Here is a 10,536-nt window from a genome sequence, read left to right as displayed (position 1 = left end):
TAAAGTAGACGAATTTACCTAAAAAATCTTTTAGGAATCAAGTTATCGTAGGTTTAACACATAAATATATAATTGATATTTATGTGTAAAAAGTAAACCAACTTATGACTAAAAGGCGTTCACGAATTCACCAAAAAGTTTCAAGGCTCTCTCAGTCATATTTTTTCAATTCCAAAGTCACTAGTCATAGTAAAGGCAGTTTACGCTTTTACAAGTAAAATAACTATGCAAAGTTTTCCACCGAGCCGCGTAGGGGTGGCACGCGATGTCCTACGTGAGTGTATTATGTTGCTTATAAACTTTGATAAAATTAAGTGTTTTTTCTTTACTATTTTTTTGATAGGAGGCGTGTGTTGATGGAGGTTAAGTGGGTAGGTTGTCGTTTTTTGATTTGGTTTTTCAATGAGGAAAACTTAAGGTTTGTGTGAATTAGATTTATCTGTAGATATGGATGTTGTGACTTCTGTATCAAAATCAACAGTTTTTTCTTTCTCATCAATCTTTCGCAGTTAAAAACTTCAGGTTGGTCAGATAGCGCTGCTGTATAGTCTCTGTCAAATAAGTATGTAAAAAATTAATAATAAAAACAATATGGTCCCGTAATATGTAAAGAAAAAACAATATTATTATAATCCCTTAACTTTAGGGGTGGTTACAAAAGCTTACTAAAACTATAAATGCGAAAGTTTGCTAATATTTGTGAGTATGTTTTTAATTAATTTCATCAAAACAGCAGAAGGAATGAGGATGAAATTTAGTATAGGGATGAATTATGGTCTAGAATACGATATAGGCTACTTTTAATCCCACGGGAATACGACTGAAGTCGCGGGCAGAAGCTAGTGTATTGTACTTTACCGTCTACACCCGTTTAGCAAGTAACTAAATATTTGAACGGAACATCAAAAACCAAATATACTTGTACATATAACCTGGCTTGTCCGTGGTTTCAACCCTGTATGCAAACGTCAGCCAATTTAAATGGTAATATTTCGGAGCTGAGGGCTCTCTGCTATCACAAAGGCTTATAATTCACCTTCACGCTACAAACGATGGGAGCCGAGCAGAATTATTAACTCTTTATTTGCTATGGTGGGAAATTCTTTGGTTATTGGGGATTGGAAATTGAGGGATTGCGGTTTTTTTGATACAGTTTGGGAGATACGTTACATTTAAATTTTTGGGAAAACCGAAATCATCTCAAAATAATTTATATAACCGTTTAAGCTACAAAAAGTATAATACTTTTAAAGTGGGAGAGTCATGCTTCAGCACGAATGGGCCGGCTCGACCGGAGTGATACCATGGCCTCACAGAAAACCGACGTGAAATAACGCTTGCATTGTGTTCGGTTGTGTGAGCCCTGATTTCCCAACAAACCTTAAATTGACCCCCAAAAGGCCGGCAATGCACTTGTAACACCTCCGGTGTTTCAATGTGCGGGCGGCGATGCTTACCATCAGGTGATCCGTCTACTCGTTTACCGGCTTATACCATAAAAAAATCGAAGCCCTTTTGTTCGGTAGATGCTACATTAAAAATGTGCATGTTTGCTTTACCCTCCACGGATCAAATTATGTGACTTTATATTTCATCTGTATATGATAACTGAAACACGTACTTGTAACTACAAGAACAAATACGTTCACCAAATAGTAACCCAGTTCCAACCACTTTCATTACATAATTCGGTTAGAGTTCAGAGCTCGCGTGCAACGAACAGAGACTGTAATAGAAGGTCCGTGTAACACTCGGAGGTACCCACTGACCTCTAGTGGGAGACTAGAGAAACTTACTCCATGTTAGTAGGGAGGTATGTTAATTTGTTTTAACACGTTTTCGTTAAGTCCACTGAAAAGACTGATGACGGCGCCTAGCTTCACTGACGGACGGACAGACTGACGGACAATTCAATTTGACGTTTCAAAAGTGCCTAATTTAGGATTAATTGAAATAAATGCTTTGACTTTGACTTTGCTTTGAAGCGAAAGAGCTATGTAAGATTTGTAGCTATTGGCGTTCCTTTGTCTCCGGCTACCTTCATGGGAGACAGGTAGAGGTTATGGTTATGTTAATTTCTATTCCAACACGCTTTTGTTAAGTCGACTGAAAAGACTGATGACTGTTGATGAAGCGAAAAAGGTATGTAAGATTTGTAGCAATTGGCGTTCCATTGTCTCTGCCTACCGTCATGGGAGACAGGCGTGGAACAAGTTATATATTATAGGTTGTACTCATAAGTATAAAAACCACGTCATAATTATTATGTATGAACCAAACTAATAAATCGGTTTACAAAAATAAACCATATGTTACCTCATTTCACCACTAATGAAAACCTCACAAAGCCAAGCCAATTTTCGCTGCAACAACCAATTTTCCATCTCAATATTCCAAAAGAAAATGTTGGAAAACGTTGCAAGCACCGCCGTACTTAGGAAGCTAAAATTCAAAGGCTTTGAGTACAAAGTGCCCGCATTTTCCACTGCAAGTCCCGCCCAATTATCTAGGAAGCAATATTCAAAGAGAAATACATTAGAAAATTGTCAAAGAACATATATACAAACATACATAACTATGTTCCTATATATAGTGAGACTTCAGCAAAAAACGATATCAAATCTCTCGCGCCACGCTCCGGGAAACTGTCCGTATTTGTAATACTAAATGTATTTAACTTTTCCTAATGAAAAATATGCTTTAAGTTACAGTTATAGAGTCCTATTTTGTTTAGCGACGTCAAAGAGGAAATATTAGCCATTAGTTTTTGGTGTTAACGTGAAAAGTAGCTTTAGTTTTAACGATATAAAGTTGGTTTTCGAATGGCTTAAGCCATTGCTTTATTCAATAAAGTTTGAGTGTAATGGTAGAGGAAATAGTACTGTATGTTGTTAGGTTTAAGGTATATTTTCCAATGGTAATCATAGGTAGGGGGTTGCTACCGGTTGTACATTCGCAGTGATGTTTAAAGGGAGGCAATTCGTTTCCACTACACGATCTAAAAATAGAAAGAATTCTATAAAGAACCACTTTGTTTATAAAGGGTCACAATTTTTCAAAGGAAATTGTTTCGTAGCGAGTTACTACGACTTCGTAGGCGGCGTAGCAAGTTCGTAGCCTACTTCGTAGCAAACCTTGACAGTCAAAAGTTACTTGAGTTTGAACTTGAGTTAAAGTTTGTTATTTTTTATGGTTTCTTTGACTTAACTAACTTTTTAAAATAAGAGCTATTTGAACGTTGGTCTTTGTGTTATTTTTATGACGCAAGTGAATACTTTTGCTGGAGATTGTAGTTAAAGAAGTTCAAGTTTATCAGAGAATATAGCTGCCTAGTCTCAATTAAAGCACTCAATACTTACATCACTAAGTCGGTATCTTACGACACCCACGCAATTAGTGGGGCTAGAAAACATTGTTCTTACTGTGCCCTCACACGATAAATTTATAGTCATTCATATGCCAAAATTTGCCAAACACACTCACACAACAAAATCGATCGCCATCATCCCGTACCGTGGCACAATGTACACAAACACACCACCCCGTACATCAACCACCCCCGTCCCCCGCGCCCCGCGACCTCACCCCACCCATCCTCCTGTCACGGTATACGGGTCAACGACATCAGCTGGTCGGTATCACGGCCCGGCTAACACTACAACATATATTTGTATGATTCGCGTATACTTCCCTTCTATAGTAATGTGAGGATTTTTTTCTGGTGTAACAGGTTGAAGTATTAGGGGTTTTTTTTGGGTTATGTTAAATGTTGCTTGAAGTTTTCGTAGGTGTGTGAAGTATAGGCGGTCAAATGTTTTTCCTTTGTGTTAAGTATTGCTATAGTAACACTTTACCTAACATTGTCCTATTTACTGAGAACTTCAGTGCTCGCTATGTATCTTACAATTCAACTGTGCTGATTTAACTGTACAGTCGGACTGTACAATTAAATCGTAGCTCCATACACTTTACGATTTAACTGGGCTTGATCCATAAAAAATACTCCTGCTAAACTTGATGATTTTCGCAGGTGCGACTACTAAAATGGGTATGCAGATGCGGTTACGGTAGAGTTAGAAGTTAAGGTGTCTACGCTGTATAGAGCTACGATTTAACTGTACATTTTAATAGTCGCACTTGCGAAAATCATCAAATTTAGCAGGAGTATTTTTATGGAACAAGCCCGCCACTACCTTCCAAAACCAATGTAACTCCTGTGAGGAGGAAAATACCGGAACATTGAAGTCCGACGCCTCCCAGGGACATGAATACCTCTCTTGGATCCCGCAACGAAATAAATCAGAAGATATCATTTGAGGGGTGGTATATAATTATGTGAACAAAAAACTTCCTTATACACTAAGCCGTCGAACAATACAAAAAGGTTTTAGTAGAAATAACACCACAACAGTATCTATACGTACAACAGCTGTCGTTTCCCACCAAAGAGGGTAATGGCACCACTTAAGTCCCCCGTTCCATTACAAATTCCTTCAAGTCTTGTCATGTAAAAGAATTATTATGGAGACTCGATTTTCTAATGCGTTAAAAATAGAATAATGATTTGAGGTTTTGTTTTTAAAATGCTTCTTTTATTTATGGAGTTCTTTTGATATCGTTGGAGGGTTTTGTATTTGTATAGAAGGTGTGTTACAACTATGTAACATACATACTAATGCATAGTAATATATAATATACTTACTTGGCCATTGCTGTTCAAAAGCCTCTTCTCGCACGGAGAAGGCTTGAGCATTAATCACCACGCTTGCTCTGAAACTTCAATCAGAAATTATAAGCCCAGGTTTCCTCACGTTGTTTTCCTTCACTGTTTGCCAGTGGTGTCTAAATAATATTAGAAAGTACGTATTTATAACTCGGAAAATTGATACTTTGCCGTTGGTAAGTTACGAACCTCCACCTTCATGTATGAAAGGCTATCTTAAACTACCTACTGGCTACTACGACCACTATGACGTAGTATGACAAAAGTTAAATAAAAAAACAAAAAAAAAAGACATCACAATCCGATTTCTTCTCACATTTCTACGTTGCATTAAGTGGCATAGCAAGTGTGTGCCAATCTAAAAATAGCTCTATGTGTATACACGTAATGTGCATTCTTCCGTGATTGTTTACAAGTTCATCTAATTCTGTATTCGGGTCAGACGTCTGAAAGTGCTCAGATTGGTTACAGCTGAACACTTGAATACTACATTGTATTGAAAATCTAGACGCCTGCACATCTGGGAGAAAACTTTTAGCTTTGAATATAATATTGGCTGATTGCTGTAAAATGAATGATAAAACTATTTTAATGGATCTGAGGAAACTGTTTCTTCGATTAGTTCTTAGAGTACTAGACTAAATAAAAAAATGTAAAAAATATCTCGATCTAAAGATTTGAGACTAAATACCACACAGCAACCTGGATTTTATTAAAGTTTGAATACGCTGGCTTAGTATACCTTTGCATTTTTTTGTTTAAACATCATTATTGCCCCACACTCTAAGATTTTCTCCTTGATGCCGTAGATGCGTTTACAAACACTACACATTGCATCAAGCAGGACCCGTTAACAATAATTTGTGGATCACGCAAAGAGTTGCTGCGAATCGAACCCGCTAGACGTTGCACGGCAGCCACGTGGTCCAGCCATCGCACCAATCGTGCAATCAGTCAACTTTTATGGACAAATATAATGTGTGCTCGCGTCTATCCTACCTAAAACACAACAACGTAATTAACCATTTCATTTTATTTTTAATACAAAACAACAATGTTCGACATTAATGTAGTCTGTTCCTCCTCATTCAATTACAAAACTGTGACGTCACATCACAACTTTGCATGTTATTCTCAATCCCAAAACACACACCGCTGGCGATCATATATCATCAAAAAAACCCTTTTAGCGAAGCTTTAAAAAAATGACAAAAGCGTGTCATGTTACACAAATCCGTCGCACGGGAATCGAACCTAAGCCGGCCATTAAGGGAACGGCACGCAATCCGTATTGTAAACTTAATGTACACGATTTTTATGACACAAAACGGAATAATTTAGTCGGACATGAAATGGGCCCTTCACCCTATTTGCATAAAGAGTACAGGGTACGTTTGGAAGTCAGAGGTTGCGTGCTTGACCGGTGCAGTTGAGCGTTATATTTGGAGATATATTATTACGTGATTTCTTTTACTGTTTCAGAGATTAATACAAATTAGTATACTTATAGAGGAAGTGGACGACAAAAAATCTTAATAATTAATGAATTACTTTACAGAGGTAATATGTAATGTATATGTACCTAAAATGTTTTTTGATTTTTATATGGCATAGGTGACAAACGAGCAGACGAGTCACCTGATGGTAAGCGATCAGCGCCGCCTTTTAGAAAGGTATACGTTCTTTTCTTGATGGGTTGAAAGTCGTATCTGTCCGGAAATAACGCCGCAAACATCTCATTCCACAGTTTTGCTGTGCGAGGCAGAAAGTTTCGTGAGAAGTGCACAGTTGTGGCCTGCCAACAATCTATATGATGGGGATGGGATAACAGTGTCACGGAATATTTTCACAAAAATTATATATTTTTTCAAAATGTGCTTTATAATCCTAACCACAATCTATTTGCATTGTACAATGAATATACACTAAAAATGATAAATTCTCATTATAAAAAAATCAAATAAAAGAAAGATTAAATAATATCAGAGTGTGCAACACGCAGTCTACTCTACGCGGTGAGTTGGGAGTGCGCGCGGCTGACGTGGATTTGATAGAGATAGCGCACAGTGGAGGAGGCTCTCTCTTTATATTGTTAATTATTATTTTCAATTACTATTTATTTATAACCCGTGTTGTATGATATAAAGGTTGGTAGATAACTTGGCAAGATTTTGTTATCATTTTTTTCAAGAAAATTACTTTATTTACTAAAAATACGCGGACGCAGACGTTCAATAGTCAGCGCAACGTCGCCGCGTCTGCGCACGATGCTTGTGCGGATCAATCCCTGTGCGATTAGCGGAACTTTCTTATTATTTAAAAAAAAATGGACGATGTCGACATTTGATCTCTATCTCACCTGATGGTAAGTGATGATGTGGCCTACGATGGAGCACGTCTGCCCATAAGCAACCTATTCACTCGGGCTTTGAAGACACCCAGGTTAAATCTATCAGGAAACACAGACTCCGGCAAGGAGTTCCACTCCCTAGCAGTTCGCACAAGGAAGCTTGAAGCGAAGCCCTTCGTGCGAGTGGGTGGAATATCTTTTTTTTTTATGAAACACGCCAGTTATCGTGAAGACGTATTACCTAATGGTAAGCAATCGGCAACGCACTTGCAACACCAGAGCCGTTACAAGTGCGTTGCCGGTCTTTTGGGGGTTCGGAATTTAAGGGTTGCTGGGGAATTTGGGATCGGGATGATTGGGAAGGGGAGTAATCGGGCATCCGGTAACCTTACTCACACAACGAAACACAACGCAAGCGTTGTTTCACTTCGGTTATGTGTGAGGCCATTTTATCACTCCGGTCGAGCTGGCCCATTCGTGCCGAAGCATGGCTCTCCCACACATAAAATACATTTCTACCATGAAACGGTGACGCTTCGCCGATTGTCTTGTGGTTCGATGATGGAAAGGAGCTGTCGTTTCGCTCTTGGCAGAGTCGTCGTGGTGACGTTGAGGCAGCCGTATTTGTATTGGAGGTGGATGTTGCTTTCCTCACGATCTCCCGCCATCTCTCCCTATTTGTGGACTGTCTGGCGCAGTCTGACACAGGGTTTCCTGTAGCCGATTTCACTTGATCAGTCCAGCGCATAGGTGATCTGCCTCGTGATCTGGTTCCCTCTACTTTCTCCTGTACGATGTACGTATGATACATTTGAATCAATTAAACAATGTAGCCAAGAATTGTATTACGAAACTGATTGAAAAAGAGTTTTTTGCTAATAAAATTCTTCTCCATACGAATCTACACTTTAGAACGAGCAAATAGCTTCAATGAGAACTGAACAACCGACTGACACTTAGTATTTTATTTGATGTCTCAAAAGTGTCTTCTTTATTTAATTTAAATAAAAATGATTTTGACTTTGATTTTGATTTTTTATGGTGACTATGTAAAATACATTTTGTCATTATCCCTATTCTTTCTGTGGTTGTAAGAGTCAACTAAGGGATTGCACATTTCACAGAGCCAGAATAACAGTTTTTTTAAAAGACTGAATGAACATTTTAAACTGCGATCTTTTACCGGCCTGTCAAGTGTGAAGATGATAACACAAATCCTTTAGATTAAATTACTAATAAGAAGTATTTAGCTTTTGATAAAGTAATTTATTTTGTCATATATCTGTTAAAATAAGTTCAGGTAATCATGGTGTTTTTAACCTAACCTTTTTTTATTGAGGGGGAATATCATCCATTGCCTTCTCCTGCCTACCTTTTACGTCGTCCGCAGCTCCGGGTCTTTAACCTAACTTTGGATTAAAAAACGATTTAGTTTGGGTCTATTTAGGTATGCCAAAGATATCGCTACACAACGTGAATGATAAAAAATAACCTGACAGAATTATTGCGTCTATCGAATAGACAGTAACATATCTCCGAATTATCCAATCGAAGGGTGAAAGCAAATCCAATCCAGTTGTATCGAACAATAAATTCCGCTCACCCTTTTGTTCGAAAAAAAAACCGTGAAGAATCACATCACAGTAACACTAAATCAAAATATTAGCGAACACAAAAAAAAAAACGCAACATCTGTGTCATACTCGCGACTATAAATCGCACTCCATACTAATCGCGCCGTCATGCATGCAATATAATTAGTTTTGTAGTACTATCTCTTTCGCACTTGCAGAATTTGAGGTTTGAGATGTTTTGTCTCGTTCTCGCTCGTTTTATAATTAGTTTGTAGTGTGTTGTCTCTGTCGCACGTGCTGGTCGGATATAGGCCAGGAGTTGGGATTGCGAAATGTGAATTCGTTTGTTATGTGTCGTAATGTATTCTGGTATAGTTTAGGCAACAATTCTTGTATTATCATATTTATGTATTATTCAGATTTCGTGTCTCGTATTTAGATTTTTTTTGTTGGTGAAAGTTTACTGACCATGGGTTTGGTTTTTGGATTCAGATTTGTAGCATTACATTATATTGTTTAATCTTCAATGAGTTAGGTTCAGTATGCTTCTTTGACAAAGCTCGTGTTATGGAGTCTCATGTAACAGAGATTGAGCTAATTGCCATATACTGGGTACAATTTTAAAAGCGCAGTTGAGCGCTGTTTCTGAAAATATTAGAGAAAATTTGCCCGAGTTTTTTTTAATCAGAATTAAATGTATAACGTAGTATTCCTGTGGGTTTTAGATATTGTTTATAAATTAAATCTGTTTAGTTTTAGGTGGTTTTAGTCTATTTTTTATGTTATTTGTCTGTATTTTATTACACATTGTGTCCTAAATTTTAATAACTTTTCCTATCACAGGAAGAAATTCTAATAGGAATATGTGGCAACTTTGTACTTTACATTTTATATATTATCAATTGCGTTTTTTATTATTAGTGTGTACCTAAATAAAATTAAAATACTGATATTTAAAAATAGCTTTATACAATATACATAACAGCACAGCAGAAGGAAAACTATATGTCTAAGTACATAAATAAAATTAATTCTACATTTTCTATTAGTGAAATAACAGTATAATATAATACGACCTGAGCCAATAAGTAGGTAAGCAGTACGCTGAATATAAGATGAGCCACGTTTCATATGCATCGTGCCTACACTTTCATCTCGCGCTGTGCGACAATCTGAATTATTCATGTCGCGCGGCTTATGATGAATTATTTGCGTTTTGTCGCCGCGGCATTCTGTCACGCGTTTTTATTGTTTATGTCTTTATTTTATGTCGTATTGTCTTTGCTGTGTCTTATTTTTTTGTGTAGATAGAGGGTGATGAGGTTTTGGGTTGTATTATGTATTGAAATATTTAAAAGAAAGCAGTGTAAGGGGTCTTGAATACGATACTCAGGTTAAGCTGTTGCGTAACGTGTAGCGGGTTCGATTCCCGCTCGGAGTAACTCTTTGTGTGATCCACAAATTGTTGTTTCGGGTCTGGGTGTCATGTGCATGTGAACTTGTGTGTTTGTAAACGTACGCACGGCACAGGAGAAAATCCTAGTGTGGATCTCTTTGTACACCACAAAGAGATTACACAAAACATCACAGGTAGTAACAACATCAAACTCTTGACTCAATCACACAGCAACCGTATTTGGCAAGGAGTGGCATTGCGAACAGTCTTCTCAATTGTTGTGCGGTGCCAACCATCAGCTGTCTGTAGGGCACACCCCTAGTGGATAAACAAAATACTTTCACGTGTTGTGGACGTCCCTAGTAACTGCGTATCGACATATCGCTCACCTAGTAATATATTGGCACATCTGCAAAAAATGCGAAATTGACTTTATATGGTTTACGTTGTTTAAAAGAGCATATTAATCTATTTATTTCCATATTCATCGAGA

The sequence above is a fragment of the Spodoptera frugiperda genome, chromosome 14 (assembly GCF_023101765.2).
Source record: "Spodoptera frugiperda isolate SF20-4 chromosome 14, AGI-APGP_CSIRO_Sfru_2.0, whole genome shotgun sequence".
Lineage (NCBI taxonomy): Eukaryota > Metazoa > Arthropoda > Insecta > Lepidoptera > Noctuidae > Spodoptera > Spodoptera frugiperda.
Note: the sequence above shows the minus strand (reverse complement) of the source record.